This window comes from Eleutherodactylus coqui, chromosome 13, assembly GCF_035609145.1.
Source record: "Eleutherodactylus coqui strain aEleCoq1 chromosome 13, aEleCoq1.hap1, whole genome shotgun sequence".
NCBI lineage: Eukaryota > Metazoa > Chordata > Amphibia > Anura > Eleutherodactylidae > Eleutherodactylus > Eleutherodactylus coqui.
In genome coordinates, this window is record NC_089849.1 from 16,839,590 (window position 1) to 16,854,297 (window position 14,708).

The window sequence follows — 14,708 nt, forward strand, 5'->3', positions numbered from 1 at the left end:
CGGCCCCAATAGTAATAGTGTCCACAGTAGCGGCTCCAATAGTAATAGTGCTCCCAGTAGCGGTCCCAATAGTAATAGTGCTCCAAGTAGCGGTCCCAATAGTAATAGTGTCCACAGTAACGGCCCCAATAGTAATAATGCTCCCAGTAGCGGTCCCAATAGTAATAGTGCTCCGAGTAGCGGTCCCAATAGTAATAGTGTCCCCAGTAGCAGCCCAAATAGTAATAATTAGAGATGAGCGAACACCAAAATGTTCGGGTGTTCGTTATTCGGAACGAACTTCCCGTGATGCTCGAGGGTTCGTTTCGAACACCGAACCCCATTGAAGTCAATGGGCGACCAGAACATTTTTGTATTTCGCCGATGCTCGCTAAGGTTTTCATGTGTGAAAATCTGGGCAATTCAAGAAAGTGATGGGAATGACACAGAAACGGATAGGGCAGGCGAGGGGCTACGTGTTGGGCTGCATCTCAAGTTCACAGGTCCCACTATTAAGCCACAATACCGGCAAGAGTGGCCCCCCCCCTCCCAACAACTTTTACTTCTGAAAAGCCCTCATTAGCATGGCATACCTTAGCTAAGCACCACACTACCTCCAACAAAGCACAATCACTGCCTGGATGACACTCCGCTGCCACTTCTCCTGGGTTACATGCTGCCCAACCGCCCCCCCCTCCCCCCCCACAGCGCACACCAAAGTGTCCCTGGGCAGCCTTCAGCTGCCCTCATGCCACACCACGCTCATGTCTATTTAGAATTGCGTCTGCCATGACGAGGGACCGCAGGCACACACTGCAGAGGTTGGCACGGCTAGGCAGCGACCCTCTTTAAAAGTGGCGGAGCGATAGCCCACAATGCTGTACAGAAGCAATGAGAAATAGAATCCTGTGCCACCGCCATCAGGAGCTGCACACGTGGGCATAGCAATGGGGAACCTATGTGCCACACACTATTCATTCTGTCAAGGTGTCTGCATGCCCCAGTCAGACCGGGCTTTTTAATTCATAGACACAGGCAGGTACAACTCCCTATTGTGAAGTCCCTGTCGACCCACAGCATGGGTGGCTCCCTGGAACCCACCGGCGGTACACAGAAATATCCCATTGCATTGCCCAACACAGCTGAGGTAGTAATGTCGTGCTTAATGCAGGTGGGCTTCGGCCCACACTGCATGCCCCAGTCTGACTGGGGTTCTTTATAAGTGTACAGATGTAGTAAAAACTCCGTGTGCACCTACAGCATGGGTGGGTGCCAGGAAGCCACCGGCAGTACATAGAAATATCCCATTGCATTGCCCAACACAGCTGAGGTAGTAATGTTGTGCTTAACCCTTTCCAATCCAATTTGTATATGGTTTTCCTAGGGGGCTTACTCTTTTTCTGCTGTTATACAACGGCGCTATATGCTGGCTAAAGCCAGTACTGCATGAGCTGACACGTAGGATAGGCTCCGACAGCAGAGAGGCTGGCAATATACAGTAAGAGAACCCCGACGGACGTCTACCAACAACGGAGCTGTACAGCCTTAAACCCTAATGTCTTCACAGGTCACACAGTGGACTGGAAAGGGTTAATGCAGGTGGGTTTCGGCCCACACTGCATGCCCCAGTCAGACTGGGGTTCTTTACAAGTGGACACATGTAGGTTAAACTCCCTGTGGACCCACTGCCTGGGTGGGTGCCAGGAAGCCACCGGCGGTACATAGAAATATCCCATTGCATTGCCCAACACAGCTGAGGTAGTAATGTCGTGCGTAATACAGGTGGGCTTCGGCCCACACTGCATGCCCCAGTCAGACGGGTTCTTTAGAAGTGTACAGATGTATTAAAAACTCAGTGTGCACCTACAGCATGGGTGGCTCCCTGGAACCCACCGGCGGTACATAAAAATATCCCATTGCATTGCCCAACACAGCTGAGGTAGTAATGTCGTGCTTAATGCAGGTGGGCTTCGGCCCACACTGCATGCCCCAGTCAGACTGGGGTTCTTTACAAGTGGACACATGTAGGTTAAACTCCCTGTGGACCCACTGCCTGTGTGGGTGCCAGGAAGCCACCGGCGGTACATAGAAATATCCCATTGCATTGCCCAACACAGCGGATGTAACGTCAGCTGTAATGCAGGTGGCCTAAAAATTAATTTGATTACACTGTAGGCGAGGGCCCACAAAAATTGCTGTATCAACAGTACTAATGTACATCCCAAAAATTGGCCATGGCCAGCCAAGAGGGCAGGTGAAACCCATTAATCGGTTTGGTTAATGTGGCTTAAGTGGTAACTAGGCCTGGAGGCAGCCCAGTGTAACGAAAAATTGGTTCAAGTTAAAGTTCCAACGCTTTTAAGCGCATTGAAACTTATAAAAATTGTTCTGAAAAATTATATGACTGAGCCTTGTGGCCCTAAGAAAAATTGCCCGTTCAGCGTGATTACGTGAGGTTTCAGGAGGAGGAGCAGGAGGAGGAGGAGGAGGAATATTAGACACAGATTGATGAAGCAGAAATGTCCCCGTTTTGGATGGTGAGAGAGAACGTAGCTTCCATCCGCGGGTGCAGCCTACGTATTGCTTACGTATCGCTGCTGTCCGCTGGTGGAGAACAGAAGTCTGGGGAAATCCAGCCTTTGTTCATCTTGATGAGTGTTAGCCTGTCGGCACTGTCGGTTGACAAGCGGCTACGCTTATCTGTGATGATTCCCCCAGCCGCACTAAACACCCTCTCCGACAACACGCTAGCCGCAGGACAAGCAAGCACCTCCAGGGCATACAGCGCTAGTTCAGGCCACATGTCCAGCTTCGACACCCAGTAGTTGTAGGGGGCAGAGGCGTCACCAAGGATGGTCGTGCGATCCGCTACGTACTCCCTCACCATCCTTTTACAGTGCTCCCGCCGACTCAGCCGTGACTGGGGAGCGGTGACACAGTCTTGGTGGGGAGCCATAAAGCTGGCCAGGCCCTTAAAGACTGTTGCACTGCCTGGGATGTACATGCTGCTCGATCTACGCACCTCCCCTGCTACCTTGCCCTCGGTACTGCGCCTTCTGCCACTAGCGCTGTCGGCTGGGAATTTTACCATCAGCTTGTCCGCAAGGGTCCTGTGGTATAGCAACACTCTCGAACCCCTTTCCTCTTCGGGAATCAGAGTGGGCAGGTTCTCCTTATACCGTGGATCGAGCAGTGTGTACACCCAGTAATCCGTAGTGGCCAGAATGCGTGCAACGCGAGGGTCACGAGAAAGGCATCCTAACATGAAGTCAGCCATGTGTGCCAGGGTACCTGTACGCAACACATGGCTGTCTTCACTAGGAAGATCACTATCAGGATCCTCCTCCTCCTCCTCCTCCTCAGGCCATACACGCTGAAAGGATGACAGGCAATCAGCCGGTGTACCGTCAGCAGCGGCCCAAGCTGTCTCTTCCCCCTCCTCCTCATCCTCCTCATGCTCCTCCTCCTCCTCCTGTACGCGCTGAGAAATAGACAGGAGGGTGCCCTGACTATCCAGCGGCATACTGTCTTCCCCCGCCCCCGTTTCCGAGCGCAAAGCAGCTGCCTTTATGGTTTGCAGGGAATTTCTCAAGATGCATAGCAGAGGAATGGTGACGCTAATGATTGTAGCATCGCCGCTCACCACCTGGGTAGACTCCTCAAAATTACCAAGGACATGGCAGATGTCTGCCAACCAGGCCCACTCTTCTGAAAGGAATTGAGGAGGCTGACTCCCACTGCGCCGCCCATGTTGGAGTTGGTATTCGACTATAGCTCTCCGTTGTTCATAGAGCCTGGCCAACATGTGGAGCGTAGAGTTCCACCGTGTGGGCACGTCGCACAGCAGTCGGTGCACTGGCAGCTTAAAGTGATGTTGCAGGGTGCGCAGGGTGGCAGCGTCCGTGTGGGACTTGCGGAAATGTGTGCAGAGCCGGCGCGCCTTTACGAGCAGGTCTGACAAGCGTGGGTAGCTTTTCAGAAACCGCTGAACCACCAAATTAAAGACGTGGGCCAGGCATGGCACGTGCGTGAGGCTGCCAAGCTGCAGAGCCGCCACCAGGTTACGCCCGTTGTCACACACGACCATGCCCGGTTGGAGGCTCAGCGGCGCAAGCCAGCGGTCGGTCTGCTCTGTCAGACCCTGCAGCAGTTCGTGGGCCGTGTGCCTCTTATCGCCTAAGCTGAGTAGTTTCAGCACGGCCTGCTGACGCTTGCCCACCGCTGTGCTGCCACACCGCGCGACACCGACTGCTGGCGACATGCTGCTGCTAACACATCTTGATTGCGAGACAGAGGAGGAGGAGGAGGGTGCTTTAGTGGAGGAAGCATACACCTCCGCAGATACCAGCACCGAGCTGGGGCCCGCAATTCTGGGGGTGGGTAGGACGTGAGCGGTCCCAGGCTCTGACTCTGTCCCAGCCTCCACTAAATTCACCCAATGTGCCGTCAGGGAGATGTAGTGGCCCTGCCCGCCTGTGCTTGTCCACGTGTCCGTAGTTAAGTGGACCGTGGCAGTAACCGCGTTGGTGAGGGCGCGCACAATGTTGCGGGAGACGTGGTCGTGCAGGGCTGGGACGGCACATCGGGAAAAGTAGTGGCGACTGGGAACTGAGTAGCGCGGGGTCGCCGCCTCCATGATACTTTTGAAGGACTCAGTTTCCACAACCCTATACGGCAGCATCTCAAGGCTGATGAATTTTGCTATGCGGACGGTTAACGTTTGAGCGTGCGGGTGCGTGGCGGCGTACTTGCGCTTGCGCTCGAACACTTGCGCAAGCGACGGCTGAACGGTGCGCTGAACTACACTGCTGGATGGGGCCGAGGACAGCGGAGATGAGGGTGTGGGTGCAGGCCATGAGGCGGTAGTGCCTGTGTCCTGAGAGGGGGGTTGCATCTCAGTGGCAGGTTGGGGCACAGGGGGAGAGGCAGGGGTGCAAACCGGAGGCGGTGAACGGCCTTCGTCCCACCTTGTGGGGTGCTTGGCCATCATATGTCTGCGCATGGTGGTGGTGGTGAGGCTGTTGGTGTTGGCTCCCCGGCTGAGCTTTGCGCAACAAAGGTTGCACACCACTGTTCGTCGGTCGTCAGGCGTCTCTGTGAAAAACTGCCAGACCTTAGAGCACCTCGGCCTCTGCAGGGTGGCATGGCGCGAGGGGGCGCTTTGGGAAACACTTGGTGGATTATTCGGTCTGGCCCTGCCTCTACCCCTGGCCACCGCACTGCCTCTTGCAACCTGCCCTGCTGATGCCCTTGACTCCCCCTCTGAAGACCTGTCCTCCTGAGTAAGCGTTGCACACCAGGTGGGGTCAGTCACCTCATCGTCCTGCTGCTCTTCCTCCGAATCCTCTGTGCGCTGCTCCCTTGGACTTACTGCCCTTACTACTACCTCACTGCAAGACAACTGTGTCTGATCGTCATCATCCTCCTCACCCACAGAAAGTTGTTGAGACAGTTGGCGGAAGTCCCCAGCCTCTTCCCTCGGACCCCGGGAACTTTCGAATGGTTGGGCATCAGTGACGATAAACTCCTCTGGTGGGAGAGGAACCGCTGCTGCCCAATCTAAGCAGGGGCCCGAGAACAGTTCCTGGGAGTGTTCCCGCTCCTGAGCAGGTGTCATTGTAGTGGAGTGAGGAGGCTGGGAGGAAGGAGGAGCAGCAGACAGAGGATTCGGATTTGCAGCAGTGGACGGCGCAGAACTGCGTGTTGACGATAGGTTGCTCGAAGCACTTTCTGCCATCCAGGACAGGACCTGCTCACACTGCTCATTTTCTAATAACCGTCTCCCGCGTGGACCCATTAATTGGGCGATGAATGTGGGGACGCCAGAAACGTGCCTCTCTCCTAATCGCGCAGCAGTCGGCTGCGACACACCGGGATCAGGAGCTCGGCCTGTGCCCACACCCTGACTTGGCCCTCCGCGTCCTCGGCCGCGTCCACGTCCTCTAGGCCTACCCCTACCCCTCAGCATGCTGTATTACCAGTGATTTGATTTCACAGGCAGGAAATAAATTGGCGCAAGACTGCAGGCCAAATATAATTTTTTCCCTTTTTGGAAAACGAAAGGCCCCACTGCCTCTAGTGAATGAATAATCTAAGTTTAATAACTGTGCTGTGTCCCTGCTAATGTGTCACAGAACGTGAGGGTAGCAGAGTTATTATAACTCTTGGAGAGCAGGTATTTTTTTCCCAATTAAGGAAAGCAAATGGCGAAGCCAGCAGTAAAGCGTAGCTGGGTGCGTCTGATTTAGCAATGTTGTTCACGCAGCTCACACGTCTCCACCGCCCTTAGGACGGACAGAGGCAGGACAAATAGATTTGTTTTCAGTTTTTTTCCACCAAAAGGCAGCACTGCGTATATTCAATGAACATGAGAAGTTTAATAACTGTGCTGTGTCCCTGCTTATGTGTCACAGAACGTGAGGGTAGCAGAGTTATTATAACTCTTGGAGAGCAGGTATTTTTTTCCCAATTAAGGAAAGCAAATGGCGAAGCCAGCAGTAAAGCGTAGCTGGGTGCGTCTGATTTAGCAATGTTGTTCAAGCAGCTCACACGTGTCCACCGCCCGTAAGGACGGACAGAGGCTGGACAAATAGATTTGTTTTCAGTTTTTTTCCACCAAAAGGCAGCACTGCGTATATTCTATGAATAATAACTGTGTTGTGGCCCTGCCTATACAATTCTTTCCCTGCAGTATCAATGGAGGGTGGAATGCTCTGCAGAGGCGATTTTGAGAAGCAAAAAAAAATGCAGCACAGCTAACAGCAGCCTGGACAGTACTGCACACGGATAAATATGGCCCTAGAAAGGACCGTTGAGGTTCTTGAAGGCTACACTCACTCCTAACACTCTCCCTGCCTATGCAGCACTTCTGTCCCTAATGCCAGGTGCAACGGTCTGCAGAGGCGATTTTGAGAAAAAAAAATTTGCCACTGCTAACAGCAGCCAACACACAGCTATCAGTGGCCCTAATAAGGACCTTTGGGGGGTCTTGAAGCCTACACTAACTACCAATTCTTTCCCTACAGCAGCTCCGGTACAAACAGCACTGTCCCTCATCTAACTCACAAGGCATCTGAGGCGAACCGCGGGAGGGGCCGACTTTTATGTTCGGGTGACACCTGATCTCGCCAGCCACTCACAGCAGGGGGGTGGTATAGGGCTTGAACGTCACAGGGGGAAGTTGTAATGCCTTCCCTGTCTTTCAATTGGCCAGAAAAGCGCGCTAACGTCTCAGGGAAGGAAGTGAAAGTAACCAGAACACCGCATGGTGTTCGTTACGAATAACGAACATCCCGAACACCCTAATATTCGCACGAATATCAAGCTCGGACGAACGCGTTCGCTCATCTCTAGTAATAATGCCCCAAGTAGTGGCCAATATAGTATTAGTGTCCCCAGTAGCGGTCCCAATAGTAATAGCGTCCACAGTAGCGGCTCCAATAGTAATAGTGCTCCCAGTAGTGGTCCCCATAGTAATAGTGTCCCCAATAACAGCCCCAAAAATAATAATGCCCCCAGTAGTCGATCCCCAATAGTAATAATGTGCACAGTAAAGGCCCCAATATTAATAGTGCTCCCAGTAGTGGTGCCCATAGTAATAGTGTCCCCAGTAACAGCCCCAATAGTAATTGTGTCCCCAGTAGCGGCCCCAATAGTAATAGTGCTCCAAGTAGCGGTCCCAATAGTAATAGTGCTCCAAGTAGCGGTCCCAATAGTAATAGTGCTCCAAGCAGCGGTCCCAATAGTAATAGTGTCCCCTGTCGCTGGCCCAATAGAAATAGTGTTCACAATATCTATCCCCATAGTAATAGTGTCCCCAGTAATAGCCTCAAAAATAATAATGACCACAGTAGCGGCCCCAATAGTAATAGTGCTCCGGGTAGCAGTCCCAATAGTAATAGTGTCCACAGTAGCGGCCCCAATAGTAATAGTGTCCCCAGTAGCGGCCCCAATAGTAATAGTGCCCACAGTAGCGGTCCCAATAGTAATAGTGTCCACAGTAGCGGTCCCAATAGTAATAGTGTCCACAGTAGCGGCCCCAATAGTAATAGTGTCCACAGTAGCGGCCCCAATAGTAATAGTGCTCCGAGTAGCGGTCCCAATAGTAATAGTGTCCACAGTAGCGGTCCCAATAGTAATAGTGCTCCCAGTAGTGGTCCCAATAGTAATAGTGCTCTGAGTAGCGGTCCCAATAGTAATAGTGTCCACAGTAGCGGTCCCAATAGTAATAATGCTCCCAGTAGTGGTCCCAATAGTAATAGTGCTCTGAGTAGCGGTCCTAATAGTAATAGTGCTCCCAGTAGTGGTCCCAATAGTAATAGTGCTCCCAGTAGTGGTCCCAATAGTAATAGTGCTCCGAGTAGCGGTCCCAATAGTAATAGTGTCCACAGTAGCGGTCCCAATAGTAATAGTGTCCACAGTAGCGGTCCCCATAGTAATAGTGTCCACAGTAGCGGTCCCCATAGTAATAGTGTCCCCAGTAGTGGTCCCAATAGTAATAGTGCTCCCAGTAGTGGTCCCAATAGTAATAGTGCTCCCAGTAGTGGTCCCAATAGTAATAGTGTCCCCAGTAGCGGCCCCAATAGTAATAGTGCCCACAGTAGCGGTCCCAATAGTAATAGTGTCCACAGTAGCGGCCCCAATAGTAATAGTGTCCACAGTAGCAGTCCCAATAGTAATAGTGCTCCGAGTAGCGGTCCCAATAGTAATAGTGTCCACAGTAGCGGTCCCAATAGTAATAGTGCTCCCAGTAGTGGTCCCAATAGTAATAGTGCTCTGAGTAGCGGTCCCAATAGTAATAGTGCTCCCAGTAGTGGTCCCAATAGTAATAGTGCTCCGAGTAGCGGTCCCAATAGTAATAGTGTCCACAGTAGCGGTCCCAATAGTAATAGTGTCCCCAGTAGTGGTCCCAATAGTAATAGTGCTCCCAGTAGTGGTCCCAATAGTAATAGTGTCCACAGTAGCGGTCCCCATAGTAATAGTGTCCACAGTAGCGGTCCCCATAGTAATAGTGCTCCCAGTAGTGGTCCCAATAGTAATAGTGCTCCCAGTAGTGGTCCCAATAGTAATAGTGCTCCCAGTAGTGGTCCCAATAGTAATAGTGTCCACAGTAGCGGCCCCAATAGTAATAGTGCTCCGAGTAGCGGTCCCAATAGTAATAGTGTCCACAGTAGCGGTCCCAATAGTAATAGTGCTCCCAGTAGTGGTCCCAATAGTAATAGTGCTCTGAGTAGCGGTCCCAATAGTAATAGTGCTCCCAGTAGTGGTCCCAATAGTAATAGTGCTCCCAGTAGTGGTCCCAATAGTAATAGTGCTCCGAGTAGCGGTCCCAATAGTAATAGTGTCCACAGTAGCGGTCCCCATAGTAATAGTGTCCACAGTAGCGGTCCCAATAGTAAAAGTGTCCACAGTAGTGGCCCCAATAGTAATAGCGTCCACAGTAACGGACCTAATAGTAATAGTGTCCCCTGTAGTGGTCCCCATAGTAATAGTGTCCCCAGTAGCGGCCCCAATAGTTATAGTGTCCACAGTAGTGGCCTTAATAGTAATAGTGCTCCCCGTAGCGGGCACAGTAGTAATAGTGCCCTCAGTAGCAGCACTACTGGGGACACGATTACTGTTGGGGTGCCTATTGGGGACACTATTACCATTGGGACCACTACTGGGGACATGATTACTATTGGTGACACTATTACTATTGAGGCTGCAATTGGGGATACTATTACTATTGGTGCCACTACTGGGGACAGTAGTACCATTGGTGGCACTATTGGGGCCACTTAGGGGAGCACAGTTACTAGTTGTAACCACACCCCTTTTTACATTGATTTTTTTGTGATGTGTTGATGCTAACACTGCCACTAATGTGGGCACTGGTTAGAGAACCTAAGAAACTGTGGCTGGCACTAATTCTGACACTGGTTCGAGCACCTGGGAAACTGCGGGTGGCACTAATGTGGGCAGTGGTTAGAGGAGCTAAGAAACTGCGACTGGCACTAATGTGGGCACTGGTTAGAGCACCTAGGACACTGCGGCTGGCACTAATGTGGGCACTGGTTAGAGCACCTAGGACACTGCGGCTGGCACTAATGCAGAAGCTGTGACCGCTGACTTCTCCCCCTTCCTGAATCTTCGTCTGATTACAGCAGTGTTGGCCGGCGGGAGAGCGTGACTGACATGCTGGATGCTGCGGGGCTGCTGCCCGGACTGAGATACTCTCAGCCAGTAAAAAACGTGTACCAACACCGGCCTGACGGCTTAATTACCGGCTGGGTAATAACCCCACCCACAGTACCCCCAAGTCGTAGCCCCCCCCCCCCCATCAGTACCAGTTACAGTCAGCCGGGTGTAGCTGTAGGTGGTGGTCACCGTTGGGCCCTGGTATCTTAGGGGGCCACAGATGTACCTGTCTACCATCTTGGATTCCAGGCTCTGCCACGTTACCCTTATCCCCTTCCCGCATTATCACGGGGACCGCGCCATTTTCAACTTTGTTTACATTCTCTCTCTCTAAAGACAGTTAAAAACTTTGAGGAAAAAGGGGGCGCAAGATGGACCCTGACTGCTGGGCTAATGTTTCCTTTAAAGCGACCCTCCGATCCTTTACAAAACAAAGATGGCCGAACCGCTTCCCTGACTACCAGATGTGCGCTGCGTATTACTATGTGGCGGTAGTCTGAGATATGACTGCTCAGCGCTGCTCACCTGGTCAATCAAAGTAGGTGTAGCATCCCAGACTAATGGTGCGTAGTAATAGGTGGTCAGGGCAGCGGTTCGGCCATCTTTGTTTCTCCAGGACCGGCGGGTCGCTTTAACACTTTTCATCTCTACTTTTCAAAAGCCACAACTTTAATTTCCCCATTGCCGTAGAAGGCTTGTTGACGGCCGGACTCACAGGGGCTTACTTGCTCTTGCAGTGAATAGAATCGATTGATTTAGTGGGGTCGTTCACTTGCGCATGATTTTGCGTGCGCAGTTCAGTTGAAAAAAATAATGCAGCTTGTCCTTTGTTCCTGGGCAGGTAAATAGAATATGTGAAATTCATAAGACTGATTGGCCATTTCAATGTATGGGACCCGTGGCTGCGGGGTTTTTTGCGTGCGCAAAAAGTACAGTAAGAACCGCAGTCGCAAAAGCGCAGCCTCTGATGCATAAAACCGGCTTCATACTGGCGGTGAAATCGCGCAAGATTTCTGTGTTGCACAACGCATAAATATGAACCCCATTCTTTTGAATGGGGTCATACACATGAGCGATGCTTTCCCGTATGGCACCGCGATGCGGCAAACAAATCACGGAACGTTCTATCCTGTGTGACGGCGATGTCCACATTAGTGCCAGCCACAGTGTCTTAGCTGTTCTAAGCAGTGACCGGTTTAGTGCCAGCCAGTATCCCGGGGGCTCTGACCAGTGCCCACATTAGTGCTGGCAGCAATATCACTTTCAACACGTCACAGTTAGGGATGCCACCTTTGTCACAAAAAAATACCAGCCAATGGCGAAGGAGGCGTGGCTTACCACAATGTATGCGTTTATCTCCATTATTAGGAGCTGCAGCTATTGATTGTGCTCCCCCTAGTGGCCCCGAAAGTAATAATGCCCCTAAGTAGTGGACAGCAAGTGTTTCCCATAGTGTTTAATGGGAAAACTCGCATTACACACCGCACACCGTGCAATATGTTTTCCAGGCCCATTGAGAACAACGGGTGATGCGATCCGAGGGAAGACCTGCAACAATTTGTTCCGCGCACCACAATGCGATACGGGAAAATAAAATTACTCATGTATATGACCCCATTCAAAAGAATGGAGTTTATAGTCATGCAAGATTTGTACGTCTTGCAATTTTCAAGCCAAGTAAAAGCGGCCTAAGTTGCGTCTTACAGAAATATTCTGCAAGTGTGAAGGGATCCTTATTGCATTTTTTTGGAAGGCGACATGAAGGGAAGAAAAAAAAGCAGTTCAGCTGTTCTCAGCTATATATATATATATATATATATATATATATATATATACACACATATACACACACACACCCTTTGCCATTCAGGATAAAAAGTGTGTTCAGTGTCTTGTATGATCATTTAAGGTGCGGCGATACCGATTTTTATTCATTTGTTTCTTTGCAAAAAGAAAAGTGTAAAAAAAAAGTTTTTTATTTTTTTTGCTCAGATGATACACTGCAATTCTGTACTGCAGTGTATCATCTTCTATCTTTGCCATCCCAAAGCCATGGTAGACCCAGAGGTCACTATCAATTGTCCAGTTGCAATGGCAACCCATCACAATAGGAAGATGGAGAGTGGATGACATCAGAGAGAGAGAGCTTACTTACCACTTCCATGCCGCAATGAACATTGATGGCGACAACTAAGGGGTTGATGGTGGGAATCAGAGTACTCTGCGATCCTTGCCATTGCCATAGGACCCCAGCTGTCAGTTACAGCTAGTCTCGCTGCAGCTCGTTTGAGCTCAGCTTCTGAGCCCACGCCATCTACATGCCGTATGCCTGACATACATGAACATCATGGGGTGGGAAGGAGGTTAACGATCTCCTTTCCACGGTGCACGAGTAGCAGAAAATCTGCACCAAAATGCGCATCCTTTCCGCTTAAAACCATTGGTTCGGATTTTGATGTGGATTGGCAGCAGACAACAGGCCTTCTATATTCTATACTAGCGATGGCGCCACTCTGAGATGGGAAAATGCCCTAAAGGCCTCGTTCACGTGGGCGTTGTTTTCGCGCATTAGAGGCGCGTGAAAAGAGCGCTTCTATAAGAACCAATGGTTTCCTATAGAAGGTTGACATGAAGGAGTTTTAGACGCACTAAATATTGGCACCAATCAAAGATAGGACATGCGTGGCTACAATGCCCGCATCTAAGGGCCGTGCTGCGGGTAAAGAGAAGACCGGGCCTTTCTATGGTGCGAGCTGCGCAGGAGTCTCCATAGACTTATATGGGAGCTGGAGTTTATGGAAACTCCTGCACAAGAGAAGTAGATTTCTGCCGACCAAGGCAATACCCATTGCTGCCCAGAAGCACATTTTAAATGTTCCTGTAAACTCCTGTTAGTCCCTGCGACGAGGGGGAAGCCCTGAGGGTTCCCTTAATCCCGGCGAGGACTAACAGGAATTGATAGTGAGACATTTAAAATGTGCTTCTGGGCAGCAAGTTTTAAATGTCCCGCTGTGAGCAGCAGGAAATTCCTCCTGCTCACCTTCTGGGCAATTCCCCAGCAGCAGGGGGCAATAGGCAACTCCCTCGACCTCTCTCCCCAAGGGATTTCCCTATAGCAGGGATAGACAGGGGGACGGGGTTGCAGGGCTTTCCTGAGAGCATGATAGGAGGGGGGCAGAGCTAGAAGGATGCACCCTGCAGCCCCACCCCCTCTATAGTTTGCTATGGGGGATATCTGTGATAAGCCCCTCCCCCCCTCTCTGCTCTATGGGGATATCCCTCATGGATCCCCAGAGCATGGAGGGACAGAGCAGGGCTATGGGTTAATCCCCCATAGCAGAGAGAGACTGAGTGGAGCTATGGGTTAATCATTCATAGCAGAGAGAGACTGAGTAAGGCTATGGGGGGATTAACCCATTAGTTTCAATGGGAACTTGGCCTGCAATACCAAGCGTGACCACTGCAATAAGAATGGTGCTGTTTGCTTCCTGCACAAATCAGCTCAGTACAAAAGTGCTCTGGCCCAGTGAACAGATGATCAGCAGGGGTTCTGGAAGACATACCTCCAGCAATCTAATACAGATGACCTATCCTAAGAATAGTCCATCAATAGTTCATAAGTGAACAACCCTTTAACAATTGCCTAATGTGTCCCTCTTTCATTGACGTTTAGAGATATGTGTATGGCGGCTTGATAGGTTCATGAGGTTTTGGATTTTTTCTCCTACATGGTAGATATCTAGGAGAGGCAGCAGTTAGTCCTCCAAATCTGTAGAGGGCTCTCTTAACCAGTTTAAATGAACATTAGGCCTCATGCACAAAGGCAGACTTCTGCTGCCGAATCCATAGCATGCTATGGAAAAAGGATTCTTCATGCACACGAGTTGATACCAATTGCGGTGTCTGCTCACGGATGAAAAATCGCAGGATGCTCCATGTTACTGCGGTTCCCGCCCAGACGGCTTCTGTTGAAATATAAGCCCTACCCCAAAAATAAGCCGATTGCTTTAAAAAAAAAAAAAAAAAACGAAAAACAATACATTACCTAACAGGCGCTGTCTGCCCCGCCGCACTTCTCCTCAGGCAGTTCTGCGGCACTTATTTGTAGTCTTCAGCCAGCGCTTCCAGGTCAGGGGGTTCAAAAGTCCCACCTCCAGGAAGCGCTTGCTCATTGGTTCTTGAGCAGTGCGGCTCAGCCAATCACTGCAGCGCTTGATGAACCAATCACAGCCATTCAATCTTGTACTGGGACTGTAGAAAAGAATCCTCACACAACCGAAATGGAAACGGATACACGGAGTGGAACTTAAATCCACAGATTGTCAATTTAATCGCCGTTTACACTGCACCTCTCTCCAGTGAGGGGGTCAATGCCGCCCCAAAATCAGTGCTAAAAACACGGCAAAATCTGGTGCAGTTTTTGATGCAGAATTTCCACTGAGAATATTCTGTAGCAGCTCTGCCCTCCGTAAACATATGGAGGTTCTGGGGGAAAATTCTTAAAATACCTTTGCCTGCTGCCTTCTCGAAGGACCATATCTCTGGGTCTT